The 14,802-nt window shown below is 36.4% G+C and overlaps 1 protein-coding gene and 1 pseudogene across 6 annotated transcripts in view; one reads left to right on the top strand and one right to left on the bottom strand.

Annotated features, from left to right (window-relative positions):
• The window catches only part of SDK1 (sidekick cell adhesion molecule 1), a 1,057,379-nt gene that overhangs the window by 844,488 nt on the left and 198,089 nt on the right, over positions 1-14,802 (bottom strand). The gene's annotated exons all lie outside the window — the stretch shown is intronic.
• Positions 10,985-11,245, top strand: LOC143667771 (H/ACA ribonucleoprotein complex subunit 3 pseudogene; annotated as a pseudogene).

Genomic DNA, 14,802 nt, shown 5'->3' with positions numbered 1-14,802 from the left:
TTGAACTCAGCTCCAATGCCATCACCCTCAGGAGTCCCACAGACCACCCACACCCAGCCAGATGTGTGTCCCTCTTCATCTAAATGTGTGTCACTCATTTAGATGTTAGTGCACAGTGTTACAAGCACAGAATGTGTGCCCACTAGAGCAGGTGAATTTCTGATGGGCAAGACAATGCCCTTTATTCTTTGTTACCCAGAGCTTCACAGAATGCCTAAAGCATATCAGATACTCAGTAAACAACTGTTGAAAGAACAGGTGAAGGAATGAAGAAATTCATTACACAAGTCTCTTTGCTATTTATTTACTATCTTTGGAACTTAAATGTTAGAAATCCATTATAGATATTGCTTTATCATGAAACACAATAATGTAAGACTTTTTGCCTATCAATATCCATCCAAAACATAACATTCAATAGCTGCACAACACTCCACCCTAAGAATGAAGCACATTGTGTTCCTTATTTCCTTACTGTTAGAGGGTTAAGCTGCCCAGGAAAAGGTTCTCTGCACTCCAAGAGCCTAATTATAATGACAGAGATACTCTATTCATTATTATAAACTCAGTACATAACCTAAATCTGTAATTGATAAAATTCTCCTCATTAGAGTTGCTTTTGCCTCTCCATCACTTTTATGATGATAGAGAACCGAATGAGCATTCCTTACCAAGAAGATTTTAGAAAGCATGATGTCTTTATCAACAAGCTCAAAGAGTTATATCCATAACAAAACAAAGGATGTCTAAATTTGATCTCCCTATGTAGGACATAAAGGATGAGCCCAAAATAAATCATGAATTAGGTAGTTTGTCTTCAGATCCTTCCACAGGTATAGCTTTGAGGTACTCCTACTCCAAACCATAACACACAGATTTGCCTAGAGAGTCATTCCTAATAGTTTATGGCATAAAGGGGGAGAGAAAGGCCTCTGTAAACCCTAATTCCTTTGTATGCTGTCTGAAAAGATTTAAAAAATTGTAACTTTTTTATATCTAAAAATGCCTTTCTTCACAGGGCTTATATGTTAACTGCTTTTGTAAAAGTATTGAACGAATATCCCAAGTTTCCCCTTTTGTATCCAGGTGTTAATTGTTAAGTTACATTCTGATTAGTGGATTTATTCACAGCAATAATCCTCCAGGGCTTGCAATGTTAGTCAGCAACAATAAAGAGTATCAGGCACAGCATTTGACATTTGAACATAGAGAAATAACCTTTCCGATTTACTAAATTCTGCTTTAAAAAGTCATTACCTTACTGAAAATGGGTTAAGCTAGGTGAGAAATATAATAATTAAAATATTTTAAAACAGTATTGATAGTATTTAAATTCACAGATGAAAGAATGGTTTATTTAATAAATGGCATTAGCATAATAAATCACTAGCTATCCAGAAATAGGCAGAGCTTGGCCCCCATATCTCAACATATATCAAAACAAACTTCAGATGAAATAAAAATGTCTGTATTAAAAAGTAAGACAATAACACTCAGGGTAAGAGAATTTAGGTGAGTATTTGTAGAACTAAGGCAGATAAACCCATGACAATAACTTCCCCACCTGGGAAATTCCTGATATGCTTTTAAGCATTAGGAACTACCAATTTAATAAGCCAAGTCCTTGGAGCTTACACTTATAAATCTTATTCCTGCAAAGGAGAAGCTAAGCTTATGTATGATTATGCCTAAGAGTCACCCCTAGAGAACTTTTTTAGCTGCTCAGCTGTGGCCTCTCTAAGCCAATTTTGCAAATAAATTCAATACCCTCCCCTCTATGTGGGACATGACTCCCAGAGGGGCAAGTCTCCCTAGCAACATGTGACATGACTTCCAGGTATGAGCCTGGCCCTGGCATCATGAGACTGAGAAAGGCTTCTTGACCAAAAGGGAGAAAAGAAACAAAGTTTCATGGGCTATGAGATTTCAAATAGAGTTAAGAGGTCACTCTGGAGGTGAATTTTATGCCTTATATAGATATTCTTTTTTACTTTCTAGTATAAGAATAGCTGAAGGAAATATCTGAAACTGTTGAACTGAAATCCAGTAGCCTTGATTCTTGATGATGAGTGTCTAAGTATATGCTTTTTTATGGTGAGACCATGTGATTATGAAAATCTTGTGACTGACACTCCCTTTATCAGTGTATGGGCAGATGAGTAACAAAATAAATAAATAAATAAACAAACAAACAAACACATACATACATACTTACATAATAGGGGGGATAAGGGATACAAGATGTTTTGGGTATTCTTTTTTATTTTTTGGAGTTATAAAAACCTTCTACAATAGATTGTGAGGATGTAGGCACAACTGTATTATCCTGTGAGTCATTGACTGTTTACTTTGGATGATTATATGGTATGAGAGAATATATCTCAATAAAATTGCATTTAAAAAAGTTTCATCAGATTACATCCAAGTGTTACTAGAGTTTAGAATTCTTGAAAGAATATAGTCAGAACTGCTAACAATTCTTAATAAGGTCAACTATCTTAATGTAAATGCAGCCTTCCAGGGAAAGATCTATTTAATACTCTTTCTTTCCAAGAAAGTAATATATTTTATAAAATATGATAATGTGCTCTTTAATGTGATTTAAAACAACAATGACGACAACAAAGATACCAAAATGTTATGTCTAAATGGTAAGTATATTACGTCTCAAAGAAGTCACTTAAAAATGTGCGTACTCATTCTGGCAATATCAGTGTTTAAAATATTTTTAAACTCATCTTTTCCAACTTTTCAAAGTCAGTTTTAAAGCAAGAAGTACAGCCTCTTTATTTTATTTACTCTACCTCATATATACCATAAATCTTTTGCTTGCTTTTACTCATATTACTCATTGGATATTGTTCTGAATTAAACTTGGTTTATTCTATAACGAATATCTATTTCCCAGGGGTAGAAAGGCACTACCATTGTGGATAGTCAAATCATACAGGTACAGACTCTGACGGCAGGACAAATCACACCTAAGCACATCATCATCCTTACTATGACAGGGATTACACTTAGTGAAAGGCCAACTGCCATCAAATTTCTAAGATAAAAAAGTCATCTGTGCAAATTGGGATCATTGCTTTAGATGAAGGAAATGCCCTCCAATCAATCTGTATATTAGCCTATCGAAACTGGGATATCAATCAAGGACAGCAACCTAAGAATTGGCTGTGGAAAAGAAATATGCATCGCTATGGAGGCAGGCAGAGGAGTGGGACCATCTAAAAAGAATTAGCAATGGACAATAAAGTATTGTGTCCAGTTCAGGATGTTCACTTTAAAAACAACGCTGAAAAACTAGTTTCCTCATTAAAAGTTCTGGGATGGAGTAAGTCAAGTCTTCCTTCTATTTAAAACTACCTATATCTGTAAATGTATCTTTCATCCACCCATTCATTTAACAAATTATTTATTAAGCATCCTTAAACACAGGGGATATAGAAGTGAATACAAAAGAAGATGGAAAGTTTAACTAATGAGTATGACTGCTCAATCATTATATTGATATTTCTTTCAGTCTCCAGTGTCTTGGAGCAGCTGGAAGGAAAACCTAAAATTGTGAAACTGTAACCCACATCAAACTCTGAAATCTGTTCTACAGCCAATTTTGGGGGTGTGCTATTACAATTATTGCTTTTTTGTATACATGTTATTTTTCACAATAAAAGAAAATACAAAATTAAAAAAAAAAAAGATGGAAGGATGAGGTAGAGAATTCAGGGGAAAAGAAAATCGAAAGTCACTCAGGACATGTTAAGTTTGAGATTCTGAGAGACATCCAAGTGGATATCAAATAGGCAACTCTAATTAGCAGACAAACATAAATTCCATAAGACTGCTCTGCTAGACCACCCAAGGAAAAGTGCAAAGAGCTGGCGACTGGGCTCAGAATGTATCAACCACCCTTTTAATGAGTACAGAACTAAATCTGTCCTTTCCAGGGGCAGGGAGAACAACTAAAAGAATAGCAATGCAGGGTAAGGATTTGTGAAAAAGTAACTTCTAGCACAGAGAGAGATGACATGAGGTGGAAGGACTGCATGACAATCTCTTTCCCTTCTCTCCATTTCTAACATCATTCTTTGTTAAGCTAAATGTTTATTGGCAAGACGAATATAATTGCATCCTAACTGGTCAAGTCTACATCTACTTTGGTTCACTTTACTCCACTTGCCATTTGCAGCTGTAGAGATTTTTTACATCAAACTCAAAATCGATCATGTTACCGCCTTTCCTTAAATCCTCCCATGGGTTTCCCTGCTCTTAGAATAAAAACAAATCTCCTAAATTCTAAGGTCCTGCATGCTCTGGCTCTTACCTAACTCTCCAGAACCATTTTGTAAATTGATCCCTGTTCTAGTTTGCAAGCTGCCGGAATGCAATATACCAGAAATGGAATATCTTTTAAAAAGGGGAATTTAATAAGTTGCAAGTTTACAGTTCTAAGGCCATGAAAATGTCCGAGTTAACTCAAGCCTATAAAAATGTCCAAATTAAGGCACCAACAAGAGGTTACCTTCACTCAAGAAAGGCTGATGAAGTTCAGGGTTTCTCTCTGAACTGCAAAGGCACGTGGTGAACATGGCGACTTCTCCAGCTTTCTCTCAGTCTTCTTTCATAAAGCTCCCCTGGAGGTCTTTTCTTTTTTCATCTCTGAAGCTCTTGGGTCTCATGGATCTCATGTCTCTGCTATGCCTCTCAAGCTTTTCCCAAAATGCTTCCTCTTTTATAATATGCCTTTTCTAGGGCATATAATCCTTTCAAGCCAGTACAATCCCCTACTCCAGCCACACCAGCCTTCTTCAAGGGCCTCTAACCTGCTATATTAGTTTGTTAGGCTGCTGGAATGCAATAAACCAGAAATGCAACAGCTTCTAAAAAAAGGGATACAATAAGTTGCAATTTTTTTTTTTAACATGGGCAGGCACCGGGAATCAAACCCAGGTCTCTGACATAGCAGGCGAGAACTCTGCCACTAAGCTACCATGGCCTGCCCAATAAGTTGCAATTTTACAGTTCTAAGCCTATAAAATGTCCAAACTAAGGCATCCAGGTAAAGATACCTTAATTCAAGGAAGATTGATGGGTCTGGAACATCACTTGTCAGCTGGAAAGGCACATGACCAGTATCTGCTGGTCCCTTGCTCCTGGGTTCTGTTGCTTTCAGCCTCTGTTTCCTGTAGGGGCTTCTCACCTTGCTTCTTTGGAGTTGGCTTTCATCTCTTGGCTTTCTCCAGGTTCTGGCTTGCTTAATATCTCACGGGAAGGCACACAACCACGTCCGCTGGGCTCCAAACATTTTCAGTCATCAGTCTCTGTTCTTCGAAGCAACTGTTCCCCAAGTGTCTACATCTGTACTATCGGCTCTGCTCAGCTCTGAAGTTTTCTCTTTAATATGTTTCCCTTTTGAAACGACTCCAGTAAACTAAGCAAGACCCACCTGAAATGGGTGAAGTCACATCTCCAATGAATCAAAAGACACCCCCCCCCCACAATTGGGAGGGTCACATCTCCATGGATATAATCTAATCAAAGTTTCTACTCTATGATATTCAATCAGGATTAAAAGAAATGGCTGCCTCCACAAAATAGGGTAAAGGCTAAAACACAGCTTTTCTGAGTTACAGAATATTTTCAAGCCAGCATACCTGTCATGTCTTCTCTCACCACAAGCTGCACTAGCTGTCCCTTCAGTCTGTACATTCTTCCCTCCCTCTTCACCTAATTAACCTCAGATCTCAATTTAAGCATCACATTCTCAGGAAGTTCTTCTTGACTGCCAGCAACATGGACAATAAAATTTACTTATCCTTCATAGAACTTTTCACAGAAGTGTGACTATTCAATTGTCTAATACCCTTCAGAGTGTAAGCTACTTAGAGATGTTGAATGTTTTGGCTCACCATTATATCCCCGGCACTTAGTTTCATGGCCTGAATACAGCAAACTCTCAATAAGTCCTGACTGATAGGTTTAAAAAAAAAGACCCAGGGCGGGCCGCGGTGGCTCAGCGGGCAAAGTGCTTGCCTGCTATGCCGGAGGACCTCGGTTCGATTCCCGGCCCCAGCCCATGTAACAAAAAAAAACGGAGAAACAGAATACAATAAAACCAGAAAATGTTTAAAGATGTTTCCCTTTCTTCCTTCCTTCCTTCCTTCTATCCTTCCTTCCTTCTCTCTGTCTTTCCTTTAAAAAAAAAAAAAAAAAAAAAAAAAAAAAAAAAAAAAAAAAGACCCAGTAGTGAAGGCTCACTATCATTAGCGAGTCTATACTCTAATAACTTGTCAAAAACATCTACTACAACCTCTCATATATGCTCAGCTCATCAGCCATCTGAACAGCATTTCTCTTGTATATTAAAGTAAATGCCACATTATATGATGAGCAATATTATTTTTTATTCAACTGTTTCTAATAATATTTTTCTGCATTCAAGTCTTCAAGTCATGTTGGCAGATTACGTTTCTGCTTAGCTTTCATTGAACTTGAAATTATCTGTTTGCACTTTATTAGGGAACTTCCAATGGTAGTATCACTACCCTAATGATAATGAATTGAAAACACAGAATCTAAAAATAAAAGCCATCATGTTGCTGACCACCAAAGAAAAACAGATTTACTATCTTCAAGGTCACTTAGAGCCGAATTCATTGAATTCAGTTTCCCCTGGGCAATCACAGATGAAGAGAGTAAACACAAATCAACCAGTATTGAGACTTGTGCAACTCCTATTTATGACAGCTGTATGAGAAGTATTTAAACTTGGTATTCAGCTAGCACTATGGAGTGCCTAACTAGTCATCATCTCCTTCATTAATAAGCAGTTAGTGACAAAATCAGATCACATCTGTGGAGTTAATTACAAGCTGGAAAATGTTCACAGTATAGAAATTTTATTAGCATAGCTGACATCTGTCAACTATTTTGGTTAATTATTCCAGAATTTGGATTCTAGCCTTCAAGTATTCCAAATTTTAATATATTTGACATAAATGGTTTCCAAACTACCATGATTTCTGTTGAGTATTTTTGTCTGATTCTTATGCTAAAATTGTCAGAAATAAGTAGTGTCAGCTCTCATACTGACATAGTTCATTCTGTAGCTAAATAAAATAAACTGTTTATTGGCAGAATACTATTTACCACACAGTTAGGGTTTTCTGACAATGTTTATTAAATACTTTCAGCAATACTAGATGAAACATAAAATATTTTGAATTACTTAAAGTACATGTTAAGGATATAGCCCAGAAACTTTTGTCATTAATTTCCAATAGAAAAAGGCATTGAACTAGTATAGGCTAGACATGGATAGTTAGCTTGTGTTGCTTTGTAAGGAAACACACTTGCCATCCCTCATCTAATCTATAAGTCATCTGTAGTGCGTAAGGGTAAGCTTCCTGGAAGAAATCAGTTTTAAAGTGAAAGACAAGGCTGGCCAGAGTGAAAATAAAACCTCAGAAGAGTAGAGAGAATGGAAGAGACGAGACGGGGGCAAAGAACAAGTAATTTAGAGAAAATAAAGCAAGCGTGGGTTCCCTCAACATACAGTCCATATTTCCACAGGTAGTCAGTGTCAACAAGAATATGACAGACAAAATGAAAGGTGAAAGTGGAGAAAATATACAATGCTAAAAATACAAAACGTATCAAGTGCACTAAGAAAAAGTATTCCTTTAAAATCTACATATGATAATTACAATGATCGGTAGCCTTAAAGATAAAGATAAGCAGGCTTAAATAAATTAAGCAGCATTCTCAAATTTGTAATGCTAGCAGGCAGCAGAGTGTTCACGCGAAGCTTCATAACATCAAGCACACTACTACTCTGGCTCAAAAAAAAAGTACTCCCCACTTAAGAGGAAGGCAGTACAGCCCTAAAGGAATTGGCGATTACTCTGCAATAACCTAGTCACCATTCCATTTGTGGTCTTTATAGAAATCAAGCAATCAGGCTTTTGGATTCCAGATATGGTGGCGGTAAACAATCCAGCTACCAGAACCAAGTGGAAGTCAGACCTTGGCCTCATTACCATAATCAATACTCCTTTAGCAAAATACAAAGCCCTAATATGAAAGGCTATATTCTATTTTTCTAAATGGCTGTTTAGCTCTGAAATCTGTTCTATAATTAGCTGTTGTAGTATGCTTCGAAATTTATTGTTTTGTATATATTCTTCACAATAAAAAAATAAATACATGGCCGTTTAGATACCTGTGCACCCCAACCTCTTCCCTTCATATTGGTGCTCTCAATAACAGATTAATCTCTGTGTATCTTTCTTTATGTATGCTGCAGGAAATTCTGAAGAAAGGGTGACCGATCAGGGAGAATTTGGATGCTTTTAGATTTCTAGTTTAAATCCATCTTCATTCCATCTAAAACACCCAACATCTGGTACAATGTCAGCAAACTAGGTGAGTGAACATACTCATGGGCAATTGGTTTCTTCAGGACAAGGATGCTGTGAAGGGTTCAAGGGTCCTGTTTTGGGTGGAGAGCCTAGAATTGAGACATCTCTTATCAAATGAGAATTCTGTAGAGAATGTCAGGCAAATCAAGCAAAAACACCAATTTCCTGCATCCTGATTAATTTAGCTGTAAGGCCCCCTAAGTATCCCTTTTGCTTTTGTTCCTGGTCAGTGATTCTGAATAATTTAATTCTGTAAATTACTCAAATTCTCTTTGTGAGTTGGAAGACTCAATATTATTAAAATATTAATTTCCCCAAAATTGTTCTCCAGATTCAATGCAATTCCAATCAGACTTGCAGCAGCCTTTTTTTTTTTGTAGAAATGAACAAACTGATTCTAAAACTCACATGGAATAGCTAAAGCAACTCCGAAAAATAACAAAGTTGGAGGTCTAACACTACCAAATTTCAAGAATTATTTTAAACCTGTACTAATCAAAACATCGTGGCACTGTATAAAGACAAATAAATCAAATGAACAGAACAGAGTCAGAGATATACCCACACATGCATGGACAAATGATTTCTAAAAGTGCAAAAAGAGATTTTGAATCCATATCACTTTATATACAAAAACTAACTCAAAACTAATCACAGTTCTAAATGTAAAACTTAAAACCATAAAATTTACAGATTAGAATAAAACATAGGAGAAAACATTTATGATCTTTGATTAGACAAAGATTTCTTAGACACAGTACTACAACTACAATAAAGAACAAATTGATAAATCAGACAATCAAAATCTAAAAATTCTACTTTTCCAAAGAGACTATTAAGAATATGAAAAGACAAGTCATATCCTGGGAGAAAATCTCTGTAAAGCATATTACTTGTTTCCAGAATATATGAAGAATTTTCAAAATTCAACAAATAAAACAACTCGATTTAAAAATGAACAAAATATTTGAACACATATTTCACCAAAGATGTGTGGGTAGAAAAATAAGCGCAAGGGAAGATGCTCAATATCCTTAATTATTAGCAAAATATAGATTAAGAAATACAAGTATGACCCTGCTATTTCACTTATACCCAAGAGAAAAGTAAATATATGTCCAAAGATTTATTTATATACAAGTGTTCATATCAGCTTTATTTAAAACAGCCAAAAACTGGAAATAATCCAAATATCCATCAATAAGTGAATGAATAAACAAATTGTGGTATATCCATGTGGTGGAATACTCAACAATAAAAAAGGAATGAATTATTGATAAGTGCAAGAATAAGGATGAACCCAAGATATTTAGGCCAGACAAAAATAAGAAACAGTATAGGCCTCCATTTTTCACAAATGCAAACTAATGTCTAGTGACAAAAAGCAGCACCAGTGGTTGTTTGATGATGGAGACAAATGGAAAGAACTTGATGCAGGGATTAAAACTTGGCAACAATTAAATTGATCATGATTATATATAGTGATATACTATGTGTGTACATATATACATCAAACAAAATTGTATACTTTAAATATAAGCAGTTTATTATATATAAATTATACTTGTATAAAACTGTTACTTTAAAAAACAGTTTAGTATATGATAATTTGGGAGTTAATTTAAATAATGTCCCATTCTAATCCACCTCAGAAGCTTCTGGGGGTAACATACGGGCCCTCTGGAACAAAGGAATTCTTAATTCTAAAAAGCTGTATTGGCCATTAGGACTCTCTTCCTTTTGCAAATTGGTGATTTTAAATAGTATCATGATAAAACTGTATCATGTATGAATGAAAATGCTTTTTACGTTCTATACAACAAGCATTGATAGTTCATTTGAAGGTGTGTCAGACGATTAAAAAACAAATTTAAAAGGAGAAACTTTATTTTAAACGCTACTGAAGAGTATTAACTAGACCATTGCAGGACATTCCTTGTGACATTGATAGCATTCCAATAGAGATTTCACATGAGTATCAATACGTGGAATTCTGGATTTAGCTTATGCATCTTGTCACATAACTCAATGCAGACAAATGAGTCAAAGTCTTAGGAAAGGAACCACACTCCAAAGCAATACAAAATCATTCCTGAATATTTCTCTACTAGATCATAAGGCACACAATAGTGGTTTCTAGAAGAATAGCTGTTAATCAACAGCACGCATGCTTCTCATGAATATCATTGCTTGAGAAACAAGAAACTTAATTGGTTTTTGAACAAGAAAGTCCCATGAGTTTGAATGGGATGTGTATGGGGAGAAAAATAAGGTTTTTATCTTTCTAACATGGGTTAACTATATTGTATGTAACCACTGAAAGTTTAACCAAAAATTACCATGAACTAAACGTTCAAGATGCCTGGTATTTAATGGAGAGAGGACAACTGGATTGTTGCCAGTGAGGGAACTAGTGAACAATAAAATTTTATCTCAGGGCAGGATATGTGGGCTGTGTGAAGCAAGAGAAGATTCTACGAAGTGAAAGATTAAAATTGTAAGTGGGGAGAACTGCAGACGCAATTGCAGAAGGAACTGGCATCTCTGGCTGAAGTACGGTCATGTTTCTCCAGAACTACTTCACTGAGCAGCGAGACCGGGACTACGGTCTGAAGAAACTTGATCCTATGGGACAACAGACCTCCTCAGCCCACCCTGCCCGGCTCTCCACAGACTACAAATACTCGCGACACTAAACCACCATCAGGAAACGCTTCAAGATGTTCATGACCCAGCAACAGCGTCCTGCCCTCCGAGGCACATCTCTTTGGCTGCCCGCTATCCCTCGGCGTCTTTCCTTAAATAGGTTCTTCAATCTGTGAACCTTGAAGCCCTGCTTTATCACCCTCGCTCTTTGAAATCCAGTCACATGCCTCTGAACAGGCTTGTATAAGGCAATCATGTTAGCTTCTCCTATAAAGGAAACAAGTTTGAAACTTCTTTTCTTATTGTGAATTACTGTTGGGTTATTAAAGACAAAATGATTTTTTAAAAAAGAAAGAACAAATCAGAGATAAATAAGCACTAGCAATTAAGAAGAGTGGTGCCACACCAACAAAGTGACAAACTGAGATTTGAACCCAGTATGCACAATATCAATGTCAACCACTACACTAAATTAACTCTCTTCAATGCCATCAGTGACACCGACACATGGGCCAAGGGTCTTCACAATGGACATTTTATGAGGTTGGGACTGTCTCTGCAGCTGTTCAGATTTTACACATAGTATAGATGACATGGAAAAACTCAGCAGCAACAGGAAACAGGAATATTTATCAGATTCTCCCATTCAGAAATGCTAGTAACTAGAACATACTATGGTAGAGAGAATTTATTTCTAGCATGTGGCACATTCTATTTTGTTCCTATGACTTTAAGTGAAGATGTCAAATTTGACTGCAAGACAGATGATATAACCATAAAATGACAACCCTAGCTAAATGTTTTTATCCAGAAGTTATATTCATTGGGAAAGACTAATAGATATTAGTAGCAAAGTTTTGGATTAGTGTTAACTATGATACATGAAAATAACAAAAAATCAAAAAGCATAAAATGTAACATACTAAAACACTTTAGTGGGGGATCGAAAGATCTAGGATTGCTTTTTCTCTGTCAGACATGGGCACACCACAGAAGGATACTGTTATCAAGCCAGATGCACCCCACACCCTATTAGTGAAGACACAAGCAGTTTATATTGTATCCTATGGCTCAAAGAAAGACAATTATGAATAATGCATGTCTGAGAATTTGAGAATGATTGGCATCTATTGGGGTCCCAAAGGGACGGATGTTATGGAACTACTTCATCGCATAAATAGCGAGGAAATTCTAACATTTATTATATTGTATGGTGGAATAAGTACAAGCATTGAACATAATTCTCATTTTTGTACACTCTTAGAGCTGTCCAGATTCTTATTCTATGATATTATTAATGTTATTGACATAAACCTGTGGAATATGTTCAAAGTCTACAGACTATTGGGGCATCACACTAACCTGTACAAGCCAAAAAGATCTCACGCCCTATTCAAGATTCCATATAATTATGGTGTTCAAAGAAACTGACCATGCAAGTTAAATTAGGTAAATGCACTATCCAAAATATAATTTTTGCACGAAATAAACATCTCTCCCTTTGGCTTCACATGCAAGATGAAGTTTTAAAATGCAGATATCTTCCTTACCCTGTATTCTGATTTACCTTGGTCTTATCCAGATCAGCTTCATTCATATTTTTAGTCAAAGTCTGATCACTTTTTCAACGTTTTTAACACTTGCTTGTCACATAAATACCCAAAGTTTCTGGGAACAACCAGTTTATACATAATTAGCTCAGTATCTCAAAATTTAGGAATAATAGTTACAGCTCCAGAATAGATGGGCCTGCTATAAGAGCTTACAATCTAGGACCCTGTAAAATAGGCTCTAACATGATTACCCATGCTTCTTGACTTCAGTTCACCCAATTTGTGTATTATAGTTAGTCCATATGAGTGAGGCATGATAATATTTGTCTTTTTGTTTCTGCAATTTCTTGCAACACACTGTCTCAAGGTTCATTCACCTAGCGGCATGCCTTACAACTTCATTCTTTCTTGCAGCCACTCAGTAGTCCATTGCATGCATACACCACAGTTTCTCCTTCCATCCCTCAGTCATTGTACCCTTAGACCGCCTCCAACCACTGCAAATCAAGAACACTGCTTCTGTAGACACCAGTACACAAATGTCCATTCATGTCTCCACTCTCAGTTCCTCCAGTTATATACATATAGCAACATGGCTGTAGAATCATATGGCAACCCCACCTCTAGCCTCCCGTGAAACCACATTGCCCTTCAAAGGCTGCACCTCCTCTCAGCCTCCCTACCAACACTGAATAGGTGGATCTCTTTCTCCACACTTCTCTAGCACTTGTTTCTCTCTATTCGTTTATAAAGTTTTATTCTCACTTCTTACAATGCAACCCAAGTAAATAGTTACATCTTTGCCACCATAATGTAAATAAAGACATTTCCTTTTCTTCTGCAAAGAATCCATACCCCTTTTCCGTTAACCTTTAGTTCTGACATAACGTCTTTGTTCATTTAGTGGATGCATAGTACAATGTCACTGTTGACTACAGAACCTAGCTTGCATTGACTGTATTTTTTTCTGCATACCATCCCATTTTCAACACCCTACAATGTTGACATTCATTTGTTGTTCATGCAAAAACATTTTATATTTGTACATTCAATCACCACCAGTGTCCACTCCAGGCATTCCTAAGTTATATGTCTTAGTTTTTATCCTCTATCTTTCCTTCTGGTGTCATACATGCTCCCAGCACTTTTTCCTCAACCATTCTCACATTTAACGTCATTCAGTGTACTTGTATTATTGTGCTACCATCTATAGTACTGTGCTATCATTTCTGAATTTTTACAATCAGTCCTGTTGCACATTCTGTATTCCTTCAGGACCAAATACCCAATCTCTACCCCCTTTCTATTTCCTAATAACCTGTGTTCTTAATTTTAACATTCAAGGTTCATTCATCAGTGATACTTCATACTACTGAGACCATACAGTATTTATCCTTTTGTTTCTAGCTAATTTCACCCAGCATAATGACCTCAATGTTCATCCATGTTGTTACATGCTTCGTGACTTCATTCTGTTTTACAGCTGCATAATATTTCATTGTATGCATATATCGCAGCTTGTTTAGCTACTCATCCATTGATGAGCACTGGGCTGTTTCCATCTCTTGGCAATCATAAATAATGCTGCTATAAACAAAGGTGTGCAAAGGTCTGTTTGTTTCCTTGCCTTCAGTTCCTCTGAATGTATACCTAGTAATGGGATTGCTGGATCATATGGCAATTCTATACTTAGCTTCCTAAGGAACCACCAAATTGCCTTCCAGATGGTTGCACCATCTTACATTTCCACCGACAGTAGATAAGTGGGACTCTTTCTCCACATCCTCTTCAGTACTTGTCATTTTCTGTTTTTTGATAATGCCCATCTGAGTGGCTGTGAGATATCTCACTGCAGTTTTGATTTGCATTTTCCTAATTGTCAATGACGTTGAGCATCTCTTCATGTGCCTTTTAGCCATTTGTATTTCCTCTTCTGTGAAGTATTTGTTCAAGTCTTTTGTCCATTTTTTAATTGGAGTCTTTGACTTTTTGTTTTTGAGTTGTAGAAACTCTTTATATATTCTGGATATTAAATCCTTACCTGATATGTGGTTTCCAAATATTGGCTCCCATTACACAGGCTGCCTTTTTACTTTCCTGACAAATTCTTTGATACACAAAAGTGTTTAATTTTGAGGATATTGCATTTATCTATTTTTTTCATTGCTTGTACTTTAGGT

Source organism: Tamandua tetradactyla, chromosome 23 (assembly GCF_023851605.1).
Source record: "Tamandua tetradactyla isolate mTamTet1 chromosome 23, mTamTet1.pri, whole genome shotgun sequence".
Taxonomy (NCBI): domain Eukaryota; kingdom Metazoa; phylum Chordata; class Mammalia; order Pilosa; family Myrmecophagidae; genus Tamandua; species Tamandua tetradactyla.
This window is presented reverse-complemented; position numbering and strand designations above follow the sequence as displayed.